This window comes from Uloborus diversus, chromosome 2, assembly GCF_026930045.1.
Source record: "Uloborus diversus isolate 005 chromosome 2, Udiv.v.3.1, whole genome shotgun sequence".
Taxonomy (NCBI): domain Eukaryota; kingdom Metazoa; phylum Arthropoda; class Arachnida; order Araneae; family Uloboridae; genus Uloborus; species Uloborus diversus.
The window spans coordinates 176272123-176284917 of NC_072732.1; the positions used below are offsets into that span (position 1 = coordinate 176272123).

General features: G+C 37.1%; 1 protein-coding gene across 3 annotated transcripts in view; it reads left to right on the forward strand.

Moving 5' to 3' along the window:
- Nucleotides 1-12795, forward strand: part of LOC129216175 (5'-AMP-activated protein kinase subunit gamma-1-like) — a gene marked incomplete at its 3' end in the record, with an annotated part of 463409 nt that overhangs the window by 43246 nt on the left and 407368 nt on the right. The window contains 1 exon segment of one of the 3 annotated variants that reach the window (XM_054850350.1): nucleotides 4895-5086. 3 annotated transcript variants of the gene reach the window in all.

The following is a 12795-nucleotide window of genomic DNA, read 5'->3' on the forward strand; positions in this document are numbered from 1 at the left end:
ACGTCTGTACAACGTTGGAGCTCCTTTCGAACGAATTGGGATCGACATCCTGGGTCCTCTACCAAGAACTGCTGATGGGAACAAATACATTCTTGTTTCCATCGACTATTTCACCAAATGGCCCGAAGCGTATCCCATTCCAGATCAAGAAGCTACCACTGTAGCAGAGACTCTAGTCCAACATTGGATCTCGAGATATGGAACACCTTTGCAGATTCATTCCGATCAAGGGAGGAATTTCATCTCTGCTGTGTTTAAGGACCTATGTCAAATTTTCGGAATTGAGAAAACTAGGACAACATCACTACACCCACAATCGGACGGCTTGGTGGAGAGATTTAACCGCACAATCCTAAATAATCTCTCGCTTATGGTATCCAGAAATCAACAGGATTGGGACAAGAAGCTACCTTTGTTCCTGCTGGCCTACCGCAGTGCTGTCCACGAGACTACCGGATTATGCCCCATCTCGGATGCTCTTCGGACGAGAGCTTCGGCTACCTTGTGATCTCGTCTTCGGTCGTCCTCCGGATGCGCCTGCATCGCCTGAGGAGTACATCCAGGATCTCCAGACCCGGTTGGAAGACGTTCATAACTTCGCACGAGAGCGAATCAACATCGCGGCGGAGAAGATGAAGACCCGATACGACACAAGGTCTACTGGACATGAATTCAACGAAGGCGACAAGGTTTGGTTATGGAATCCCATCCGACGGAAAGGTCTGTCACCCAAATTGCAGTCGCATTGGGATGGACCCTACAAAGTTCTTAACCGACTAAATGACGTCGTAGTGAGGATCCAAAAATCACCTAATGCAAAACCTAGGGTTGTACATTATGATCGGTTAGCCCCATACTATGGCCATAGTTCATGAGTATTACGTAAACAACCATGGTTGATAACATAAAAGTTGTAGATAATTTTTGCTTTTAATGTTTAGTAATATTTCTTGTTATTATTGTTTTCTGTATCTGTTAGTTATTAATTAATGTGTATATTTGTAAACTTGTGATCGAAGTTTTGCACCCTTTCTGGGGATTGTACTGCCCGGGACGTGCAGTCCTTAGGAAGGGGGCAATGTTACAAATCCTGTAAATAGTAATTATTGTAGTAACGTAACCTGTAAATAGTTTCCCGTAATGAATATACAACCCCTTTTTCATTCGGCTAAAGTATACGACCCCTATTTTCTTTTCTTTTCATTGATAACGGTCTACGCATTTCGGGAAGCCGAAAGAAGCGTGTGGAATATTTGAGAAATTTCTTTTCGGTGTCTATATAAGCGTTAGCGATGGATAAACAGTTGAGTTTCGATTGAGGATTTCGAACTGAGAGTGTGTATTTGCTCTGTTTATAGCGAGGCATTTCGCTGTGTTGTTTTCGTATTTGGAAGTAAATACGTGTGTAAACGTTGAGTTTACGGTGTTGTGTGATAATTGCTTAATTGCTGATGAATAATTTAGCAGTTGTTGAAGATCTTTCCTGTGCATAGTGTAAATAAATTTCCTGTGTTTTTATCAAGAACTGTGTCTTCATTTCAAGAAAGTGGAAGTCGCACCGAATCCGTTACAATATTTTCTGTGACTAAAAGAATTTTTATATGCACGTATCGTTTGCAATAGCATCATTCAACATCCTGTACCCTCTTCCTGTTGCATTTCCATGTCGCCTATCAATCACCTGATGATGAGAGAAAGATTTCCTGCACTTCCGATTGCTTGTCCAAACTTCATCAATTCATATTTCAGAAAAAATGCACTTCACTATTTCTTTTTCTCCTTTTACATGAGTAATTATTATTATTTAAATCTTCTCTTAATTATTATTATTTTTACTTCCTTTTAGAAAGTAGGAAGTATTGTATTCGCGAAAAAAATTTCACTCAAAAATCGACCTTAATTTCCATTTTACTCACCCCCCGAATGAATATTGAGTTTTTTTTTTTTTTTTTTTTTTTCGACTCGACGACACGTGGATAAGTGCCAAGGAACATATAGACAAGCGAAATATCCGTAATAATGATTCCCGAGTAAATTATAACGAATTTTCTCCTGACGTCTGTATATACGTATGTATGTGCGTATGTATGTCGCATTAAAGCCCTGTATGTCGCATAACTCAAGAACGGTAATTCCTAGAAAGTTGAAATTTGGTACGTACACTCCTGGTGGGTTCTAGTTGTGCACCTCCCCCTTTTAGTTGCATTCGGGTGATTTTAAAGGAGTCTTTCGCTCCTTTTTGGGGGGAAATCATTGTGAATTTCGATGTAAACTAAATACTTTCGATGTAAAAGTGATGTTATAATTTGGCAGACACTTGGCGATATCTTCCCAGTATTTTGATCGCCAACGCCAAGTTTTTTCGCCAACTTGGCGATAAATTTGGCGATTTTTTTTTTTTAAATTTGTTTTAATTTGGCCATGGTTGGTGATATTTAGAAAGTAAACTATTGAATCACATTAAAATTGCCAGTCATGGGGAAATGATATTAAATTGGAGTAAAAGGAAGTCATATGATACACACATCAGCTCGTTCTTTATAACAAAATAGGTACACTTTTGGGAAAGTCCCAATGAAGGTGATCGGTGATAGCAACATTTCGCACCCTGGCAAGGAAAGTGACAAAACCTAAAATTGAGAAAAACGTATTAGCTATATTTTGAAATCTAAGCTTAATGCTCTCGCAAAAGTTAGCTTACATTTCTGGTGAGTGATTGCATAAAAAACGATATTACGAACGCTGAAACATCATTAAGTATGCATTATTAATTTAGACAAGAAAAACTAACCAGTAAACACTACATCATAATGTTTTTACTCGTATTGCAATAAGACGAAATCACTAAAATCTACTATTGCGTAAAACATTGATTTTCTCCAATTTATTATTATTATTATTATTATTATTATTATTAATTAATTAATTATTTTTTTTTTTTTGAGTTGTGTCACCTTTTATTGACGGAATGCGATATATAATTGGACATTTGTCAAGCCCAGATTTAAAATGCCTACCTGCAAAGTGCGATAATTTTTCACACACTCATTAAAAGGATGTGAAAAATCAATCACTTCTACAAGAGGATTTCCTGCATTGAAAATGCATTTTCGCGCTTCATATTTTGAATAAAAATTTAGCATCGTGGAAAATGGAGGGAAAAAAGCAAGGAGACACTTCATTTAAGGGGGTCGGGATGGGAGGTCAGTTGCCCCCGGATTTAAATGCTTAGTGTTTTGACAAGAGCGTGTTTTTTTTTTTTTCATTTTCTTCTTTTTTTTTCTTTTCTTTTTTCCCCCCTTTCAAAATGTGCCTTGAGTATACCCCTTTTTTCCCTCCCCTGTAAAAACAAAAATGACATTCCTGCTTGGGGGGTTTTTGAAATGTTAAATATATGAACATTTATTGTTAATTCTTTAAAATACGAAGTGTCAGTGTAAACGGTCTCGATTGTGAAATTCAAACGCATTTCTCTCTCTCTCTCTCTCTCTCTCTATCTATCTATCTATCTCTTTTTCCTTACCATTTTCCATTTCAACGGTAGAAAGTTTAAGCTCTAGCGGAATTAATTACTATTTATTATCTATAGTCCTCACTCGTATATTTCTCGATAACAAACAATGTCAAGGAGGGCTGTCAAGTGTACCTAGATCTGGTGTTACCCGGACTGTGATTCGTGGTTAACCTCTCCCTCCACACCGCCCCCCCCTCCCCCCTCCCCCCCAAAAGAACACTTATTGCTCAAAAATTCAAGTCGTACAATTATTAAAAGCATCTCACTTTTATTTTTGTGGTGTGAAGAAATCCTGAATCAAAAGAATTTACAAATACATTAGGAATATATATAATTTACGAATGCACTTTATGTAAAATTTGCCCTAGACGCATCAGTCCATTTCCCTTTTCCGCAATATTAATCTATTTTCTTTGAAATCTGAAAGATTAAATACAATATTTAAGATACTTTGGGATAAAATTTGAAAGTTAGTGTATGATGTTTTTTTTATTTTTTAAATCACATCTTAAATCCATTTTGGGTGTCACTCAACCCCCAATTAGGTGCCACCCAAGGCGAACCGCCCTCCCCGCACCCACACCCCCTTTATTGAAGCTACTGACACTAAGATAAATAAATACCTTTGTGCTGAACAGTAAAGTAAGACAAAACAACGTTAGAAGAAGCACAAATTTGCAAATTACAGCAGACACGTGTTTCGGCGTTACAGAGAACGCCTTTTTCAATGCAAAAAATAATGAGCTTATGGATGAAAAGACATCTGGATGTCTTTTCATCCATAAGCTCATTATTTTTTGCATTGCAAAAGGCGTTCCCTGTATGTCTTTTCATCCATAAGCTCATTATTTTTTGCATTGAAAAAGGAGTTCCCTGTAACGCCGAAACACGTGTCTGCTGTAATTTGCAAATTTGTGCTTTTTTTAACGTTGTTTTGTCTTACTTTACTGACGCTAGTTTAAGCATCCCAGGACAATTTAAAAAATTCAAATGTTCCCCAACCTATGCTTTCATCTAAAAATATTGTATTGTCGTTTAAAAATGCAGCTGCTCTTGTAACAGAAAAAATATCCTCCCCAGTCGTCGATCAACGAAAGATTCTACCAATTCCAAAACATTTATACGTAAGTGTAGACGTTTGAACTGTTTGTTGGCACGCAGTTCGGATACCCCTTCCACTCAAAAAAAAAAAAAAAAACGGCGGAGGAAAGAAGCGAAAGAAAAAAAAAAGAAGACTAATTAAATATCCTAATGAAAACTAAGGGAAACTCCGTGAACAGCGCACGTCTTCTACCTCTGCCGCAACTCAAGTGGGTGAAAACATCTGGCAGTGGCGTGCGGGAAACCTTTTTCCCCCGAGTTTCTAGGGTGTGATGGCAAACCACGAGGAGTCTACCGAGAGTCCTCTCGTCTGCTCGGTTTCATCCGCGCGTTTCGTGTGAGGCGAGTTGGATGTTCGTGGCGCTGAGGCTTTGTTTTGGTCCTCACGTGTGAGTGTTTTGGTTGGGTTAGCTGTCTGTTGGATATAAATATTTGTGCTGATTTCAACTTTGGATATTCTTGATAAAGAAGGTAAGTGTATTTTTGCATAATTCGTAAGCTGGTAGTGCCAGATCTAAGATATTTTCGAACCAAGAACCGGGCCTGTCATTTGGGCTATTTAGAGGGGGGGGGGGTAAATTGTATACCTCTGAGTTAGAACGACGTAGGTCACATTATGATAATTTTACAGTGGCGAAAAAAAACTTTTTTCTGGCCCATGCAAAGGATGGGACGTGCGCTCTTTTAACCCTGGTATTAAAAAAAAGTTTTTTTTTTTTTTCAAGAATTGCGTTCACATGGCTCGATGCAGAATAAGCTTCCACATAAAATGCATTAATAAACAGAAAATCGCAATTTTTAGACTTAAGTCACTCTGGCTCTGAGGTACAGAATTGGCCCCCCTCCTTTGGATTTTAAAAACATAATGAAATTATGCATTTTGCATGCATGTTGATTTTTTTCCAATAAAATGCGTTGAATATACACCCTTTGCCCTCACTGGAAAATTTTAAAATGAGCGATTTGACAACATGCAGAAAAAAAATCTCTTTCGAACGACATATGGATGCTTCATTTGCCAAATCGATTAAATCCATAAAACAAAAAGTCGAGAAAAGTGATGAAGAAGATAGTGTTATCTATAGGAGTGAATGGGCCCTCGTGTTACATTTTCTGCCATCACAGGATCAGAAATGCACTGAACCAAAAGTTTAATATAAATTCACATTCTAAGCACTCTGATTAAGCACTATTAAAGCAGAAATGAGGATTTTTTTTTCAAGTGGAGTTAATCGATTTGGCAACTGAGGCATCCATATAATGCTAAGGGGTGTGAGAAATCTTTCATCCCTTCAATAGGCAAATTATGAAAGAGATATTCAACTAAGTACAGTAAAGGCAATTTAAAAAAAGAACACAAAAGAACTGAAAAAAATATTTTTTAAAAAGTCATTTTTTACATATTTAGCGAAACTTCATGGACATACCGGAGGGAGGGGGGGGGGGGCTAAATATCTTTCAATTACGAATTAAAAAAAAGAACATTAGATGTCAATGCACAACGTTTCTCATCACAGGTGATTCAAAAAATTATACATAAGAATTTAAAAAAAAATGTCAATGTTTACATAGTTGGCGAAACTTCAAGGGGCTAGCGGAAGATCTAGATACATTTGATTTAAAAAAAAACACCAACATTTGATGCCAATACACAACTTTTCTCGCCACAGGCCATTTCGATTTCAAAAAAAAAAAAAAAAGTTTGAATCGTCCCACCCTAACGTACACCCTGTGTCGCCCTTAAAATCTGCTACTGATCGAAGCAACGAAACATTGATGATGGTGTCTTGAGGAAAATCTTAGGATGAAGTGTCGTTTCGTATTCTTACTCATTTCCTGTTAAAAGGACAACTGATCATTTCATACTAAAACTCATGCACTATTATAGGGACAACTTCGTGACAAGGACAACCTAAGGTTGTGTTTAAGCTCTTTTTAGGTATATGACAGTTTCCAGACTAAATGTTGATTAAAAATTAAACCTTTCCTAGAATTGCTATTCCCCTACTTTTCCTAAAAATATTTTCAAAACATGAGTTTTTAACGATTGCTGCAAGCATGTTCTTAGCTTGGAGCAGGAATCAGTAAATGGAGAGAGCTAGTCCAATCATTGGCTTAGCAAAAGCTGATTCAAAGACCCCAAGTCATGTGACTCAACAACAAAGAATGGTTGGCACGTTTTGCGTGAAACAACTAAGGAAACATGACTTCTTCCAATGCTTTTCTTTAAAATCTACCACGTGACTTTGGGTCTTGGCATCACGAATAAATGTCTTCACTCCATCTATTTTATCACTTCTCAATCGTTCTTATCAGGAAAATGGGTTAGGGGGGGGGGGGTAATATTATAATACGTTTATTTCTAGCACAAAAGCATAAAATAGTATTCTCGCAAATTATTGCCAAGAACTTCCTATTTACAACGTTTTCGAGTGCTATGTTGTACACAGGGGCACCCCAGTGGGAGGTCACGGGAGGTCATTTTGACCTTCCAAAAATGTCCTAATTCAGCAAATGTTGTCAGACGATTCGGCACCATTATCATCAATCGGTAAAATTTGGTGTTCTATTCGACAAACTCATCATCATTCGGCGAAATTTGGAGTTAGATTCGGCAAATTGAGAAATTGGAAATTCTGGGCGCCCCGGATTGTGCGTTAATTATTGTTAATTTCAGTATAAAAACTATTGTTACTTTAATTGTTAACTTTTATTTTTCAAAAGTAGTTTAGAAAATTCTTACTTTTCTTCCGAACTTTAATACCAAGATGAAACTTCTATATAATTACACCTGTATTCAAGAATGAGAAACTGGTGTTTAATGTCAGTTTCGTTATCGGATTCCGACTTCTTCCTCAGCACGTTCTTTATTATTTATGCGTAGCTTCTTCTCCCTTTTCATTGTTCGGATCTCTCAGAAGCCTCGCTGGAAGATCACGAGTATTTTTACATATTTTCTTGGAATTTAATGTCTTTTTAGGACGTTTTCTTTATTATTTTTCTGCTTTAACAATCACAAAATCCCCCCGCACAGTAAATTTTACGATATTCAAACACAATTTTTAATTAGGATGTAGTCGTGTGATCTTAGTGCATGCTGTCAAGAAGCTAGTTTTCCGCAGTTTTCAAATATTTTTCAAGGAGCTGTGGCAGAAATAGGCATCTGCCATCAAACTGTAGCCACAACTGCGGAGTCGGAGTTGGAGTCGAAAAATCGGACCGGACTTTTGAGGTAAAGGAGTCGGAGTCGAGAGTCGAACATATTTTCCCTCAAATTCTGAAACCCTGCCAGCGCTTGCAAAGTCAGAGTTGGAGTTGAACTAATTTTGGGGGTGAAGGAGTCGGAGTTTAAGACTCTAAAATTGACGGAACCGGAGTCGGTCATTTTTCCTCGAACCCCGCAGCCCGGACTGTAGTATTTCAAGTTTCAATTACATCTGAGCTTGTGTGCTAGATTTAAAAAAACAAAGTAGGACCGAGTGGTTTAAAGTTACCCCCTACTGGAGAGAGAAGTTCTGAAGCGGTATTTATTTCCCCCACCCTCTCCCAGATAGTGCTCCTGCTTCATATCACATCCTTCAACATCATTAAAAACTTTGCTTTTTTTTTCACAGAATCGCAAGATATCAATAATTTACTAAATTAAATAGAATATTAAAATTTAAGACACGGGAGCTTTTACCAACCTCAAACAAATCAGTTTGTACGAGTAGCTTCCCAACACTAACTTCAGAATGATTGTATCAAGCAATTAGCTCTGTAGGCCAGTGGTTGGGGAGTGAAAAAAGGTCGAATACGGAAATAATTGGTGGAAAGCTGGAAATTGTTTTAATTTATGCCGTATGGGTCTGTAATGACCATACTAAGTTTTCCCCCTTCTACTAAGTGAGCTTTCGCCACAGCGTCCAAATTAGTGCCAAAAAACACCTGTTTTTTCATTAGTGTTACAATATCTCAAAAATGGCTCTTAAAACAACCAAAAATACATGCAGGTTTCTTGTAGAGCACAAAATACTGAACAAAATGAGTACCTACAACCTGCATTTTTGTTAAATATTAAGCTCACAACTCTATTTCAAAAATTGGCTTAAATTACTAATTAAGCGCTTAAAGCCAGAACGCACCTCGTTCCTACGCTCCCTAACGTAAAAAAATGGCAGGAAAACTTTATTATGTTCATTATTGTAATAGAAATATATCGTAGGTGGAATAAAGGTACGAATGAGAAGGAAGGAAGTTGAAAGTAAGGAGGGAGGGGGGGAAACGCGTATCCAGGTTAATTATGCTAACCCCTTCCCACTCCCACCGGCTCTCCCTTTCTCCACTGAAATACCTTCGTTCCCTCCCTTCCGTCCACTCACCCCTTTCTTAGAGGCCGAATAAACCTTTTTATGCTGATATTTCTCCCATTTGCTAAAAATTCCGGAGGGTGGTTTCTTAAAATCGAAGTTTTAATGCATTTACAATGGGAAACTATTATACAATATATTTAAAAAAACAGCTTTTATGGCTAAGAAGTTGTTTAATTATATCACCCTCTCAATAATTAACGATTCGTTTTGACACAATAACCATTTAAAAAAAACTAAAAAAGCGGGGGACGACATATTTACCGTTAAGTTTGTTATAATCTTTTATAAATTCTTCGTGGATTTTCCTCGAAATCATTTAAAACCTATCATTCAGATACAGTAATGTTCTTTTTTTTTTTTTTTAATGTACATAATAGCCAGAATATTTAACTCAGAATATTTAACTGTTCTTGCGAAATAATTTAGCAAGAAGGAATTCAAAATTCTTAATATTGAAAATGAAAGTTCATTGTTGCCTGCTTACATGCTATATCATTTTGAAAAATCCCCATAAGTTTGCTGTGTGATACAATAACTGAAATAAATTTAATCAAATTTCATGTATCTGAAATCAAAAACTGAAGATACGATCTAGTTTATTCTTAAAACGATGTTTGCAATGTGCAATTATGAAATAAAACTCTAGTAAACTTTCCAGCTGCAATATGCAATCGAAAATCTTATCCTGAATAATTGGTAACAGATCCTAAATTATCGACGAACTTGACTGCAAGCGTCGAGATAACAGAAAATTTGGTGTGCCAGGCTTGTAGAGTGAATTAAGATTTTTTCTTAGAAATGGTAACATTGAGGGGAATTAGCGACTTCCGGTTATACATTTATTTTTTAGCTTGAGGCAAGGACGAAACATCTCATATAGAACACAGGCTTATACACAGGTAGGAATTGCTTTTTAATAACTCATAGAGTGTTCATCTGCAGTTCATCAAGAATCACAAAACAGATATAACACCTGGTTTCCCTAAAAATGATTTTTGCAGCGTTGGAAGTGCTTAGTGACCATAATGTCCTTTGCGTTTTGTACAGACCATTCTTGCTCTCTTATGGCAGTAATGGTGTGTGTCAGAAGCTGTTACATAAGAAAATAAGAGCTGTTTTGAAATCTGGAATGTTGCCCTTTGTACCTCACGTTTTCGTAATTAAATATATTTTCTACAATTACGTGTCTAGTACCTTTTTAATTACTCTTATCTGTGTGTTAATTTGATCAATATTTCATTTTGCACTACTAGAATGCAAAAATTGAGTGTTCATTGAAATAAGTCTGACTGTTTATTTATCGTCAATAGTTAGATAAAAAGAAGATTACTTTTTATGAGTGATATATGAATACTGTTTCGAGTATAATTTCATCATACATACTCTGAGAAGCGAATTTTGTATTTCTGAACTTATTTTCTTTTATACTATTTTTAATTTCTTAGAAGAATTACTTTTAAGAATTACTTAGATATAAAAGCCGTGTTGTTAAATATATTGTATAATAGTTTCCCATTGGAAATGCATTAAAATTTCGATTGTAAGAAACCACCCTCCGGAATTTTTAGCGAATGGGAGAAATTTCAGCATAAAAAGGTTTATTCGGCCTCTAAGAAAGGGGTGAGTGGACGGAAGGGAGGGAACGAAGGTATTTCAGTGGAGAAAGGGAGAGCCGGTGGGAGTGGGAAGGGGTTAGCATAATTAACCTGGATACGCGTTTCCCCCCCCTCCCTCCTTACTTTCAACTTCCTTCCTTCTCATTCATACTTTTATTCCACCTACGATATATTTCTATTACAATAATAAACATAATAAAGTTTTCCTGCCATTTTTTTACGTTAGGGAGCGTAGGAACGAGGTGCGTTCTGGCTTTAAGCGCTTAATTAGTAATTTAAGCCAATTTTTGAAATAGAGTTGTGAGCTTAATATTTAACAAAAATGCAGGTTGTAGGTACTCATTTTGTTCAGTATTTTGTGCTCTACAAGAAACCTGCAAGTATTTTTGGTTGTTTTAAGAGCCATTTTTGAGATATTGTAACACTAATGAAAAAACAGGTGTTTTTTGGCACTAATTTGGACGCTGTGGCGAAAGCTCACTTAGTAGAAGGGGGAAAACTTAGTATGGTCATTACAGACCCATACGGCATAAATTAAAACAATTTCCAGCTTTCCACCAATTACTTCTGTATTCAACTACCCAACCACTGGGCTACTGTGTAGTGTTCAGTGCCGGATCTTCGATTTTTCCGAACCGGGGAAAATCTCAAAACCGCGGCCCTAGCCTATCTTGTTTCAAATTTTTCTATCGAGTTTCAACGAAAAAAAAAAAAAAAAACGAGCTGATGTGTGCATTACATGACTTCCTTTTACTCCAATTTACTGTCATTTCCCCATTACTGGCAATTTTGATGCTATGCAATAGTTTACTCTCTAAATATCACCAACAGTGGCCAAAATAAAATAGAATTTTTTTTTTAAAGAATCGCCAAATTTATCGCCAAGACGACAAAACTTGGCGACCAAAAGACTGGTGATATATCGCCAAGTGCCCACCAAATTATAACACCACTTGAGTTTACATCGAAATTAACAATGATTCCCCCCCCCCAAAAAGGGGCAAAAGTCCCCTTTAGAAACATCCGAATCCAACCAAAAGGGGAGGTGCACAACTAGACCCAACTAGGAGTCGACGTACCAAATTTCAACTTTCTAGGACTTACCGTTCTTGTGAGTTATGCGACATATGTACGCACATACGCACATCTGCATATACGCACATACATACATACATACGTACATACAGATGTGACGAGAAAATTCGTTGTAATTAACTCGGGAATCGTCATTATGGATATTTCGCTTGTCTATATGTTCTTAGGCACTTATCCACGTGTGGTCGAGTCGAAAAAAAACTCAATATTTATTCGAGGGTGAGTAAAATGGAAATTAAGGTCGATTTTTGAGGGAAAATTTTTTCGCGAATGCAATACTTCCTTTTTTGTAAAAGGAAGTAAACACACACACACACACACACAAACGCACAGAAATAAGGTGAATTCGGCGCTCCCCAGCTCCCATGTTTCCAACCGCGACAAGGCTCCTGGCTTGCTGGCACTTGATCCAGCATTGATAGTGTTGCCAACTTATTTTGTAAAATCAAAAAGTGGAAATATGATATTATAACTCTACCTGCAAAGTGCAGCATTGAACCCTCTAACATTTTCATTTGAGGTCGAATTTGCAGAAAATACGAAGTGGCTCAAAGTTAACCCACACGGCTCAAAGTACCCTTAATGACTGTAACTACCATTTAACAAATAATGGGAAATGAATAAGAGAAGTTAAAGCACTTGAATCGGGAACTAGTTATCCAAAGTAGGCAAAAATGTATTCCTCCGCGGACCACCGACAATATAATGTTAATTCTGCTGCAGATCGCATTTCAGTTAGCTATATGGCTCAGTAGCTTGATTTAGCGATCAGACCTGGGGCACCAGGACGGGAGGTCACGGGAGCTCGTTGTGACCTCCCGTCCTCCCGAACAATATCCTTCTGCGACACATTTTGCTGACAGTTCGACAAATTTGGAGACGAAGTGCAATATTGAAATACCTTTTTCTTAAAAAAAAATTTCAAACTTATTTTTTCCTTATGCCGTATTTTATCATTTCTAAACTCGGAATTTCATTCGGCAAATTGAGAATTTTCCTTCTCCCAAAAATTTTTGTTCGGAACGCCCCTGGATCAAACCCCGTTTATCCGTCCTTCAATCGTAAAACATTTCTTTCTAGACCATAACTCCTGGCAAGGACGGATCCATAATTTTTT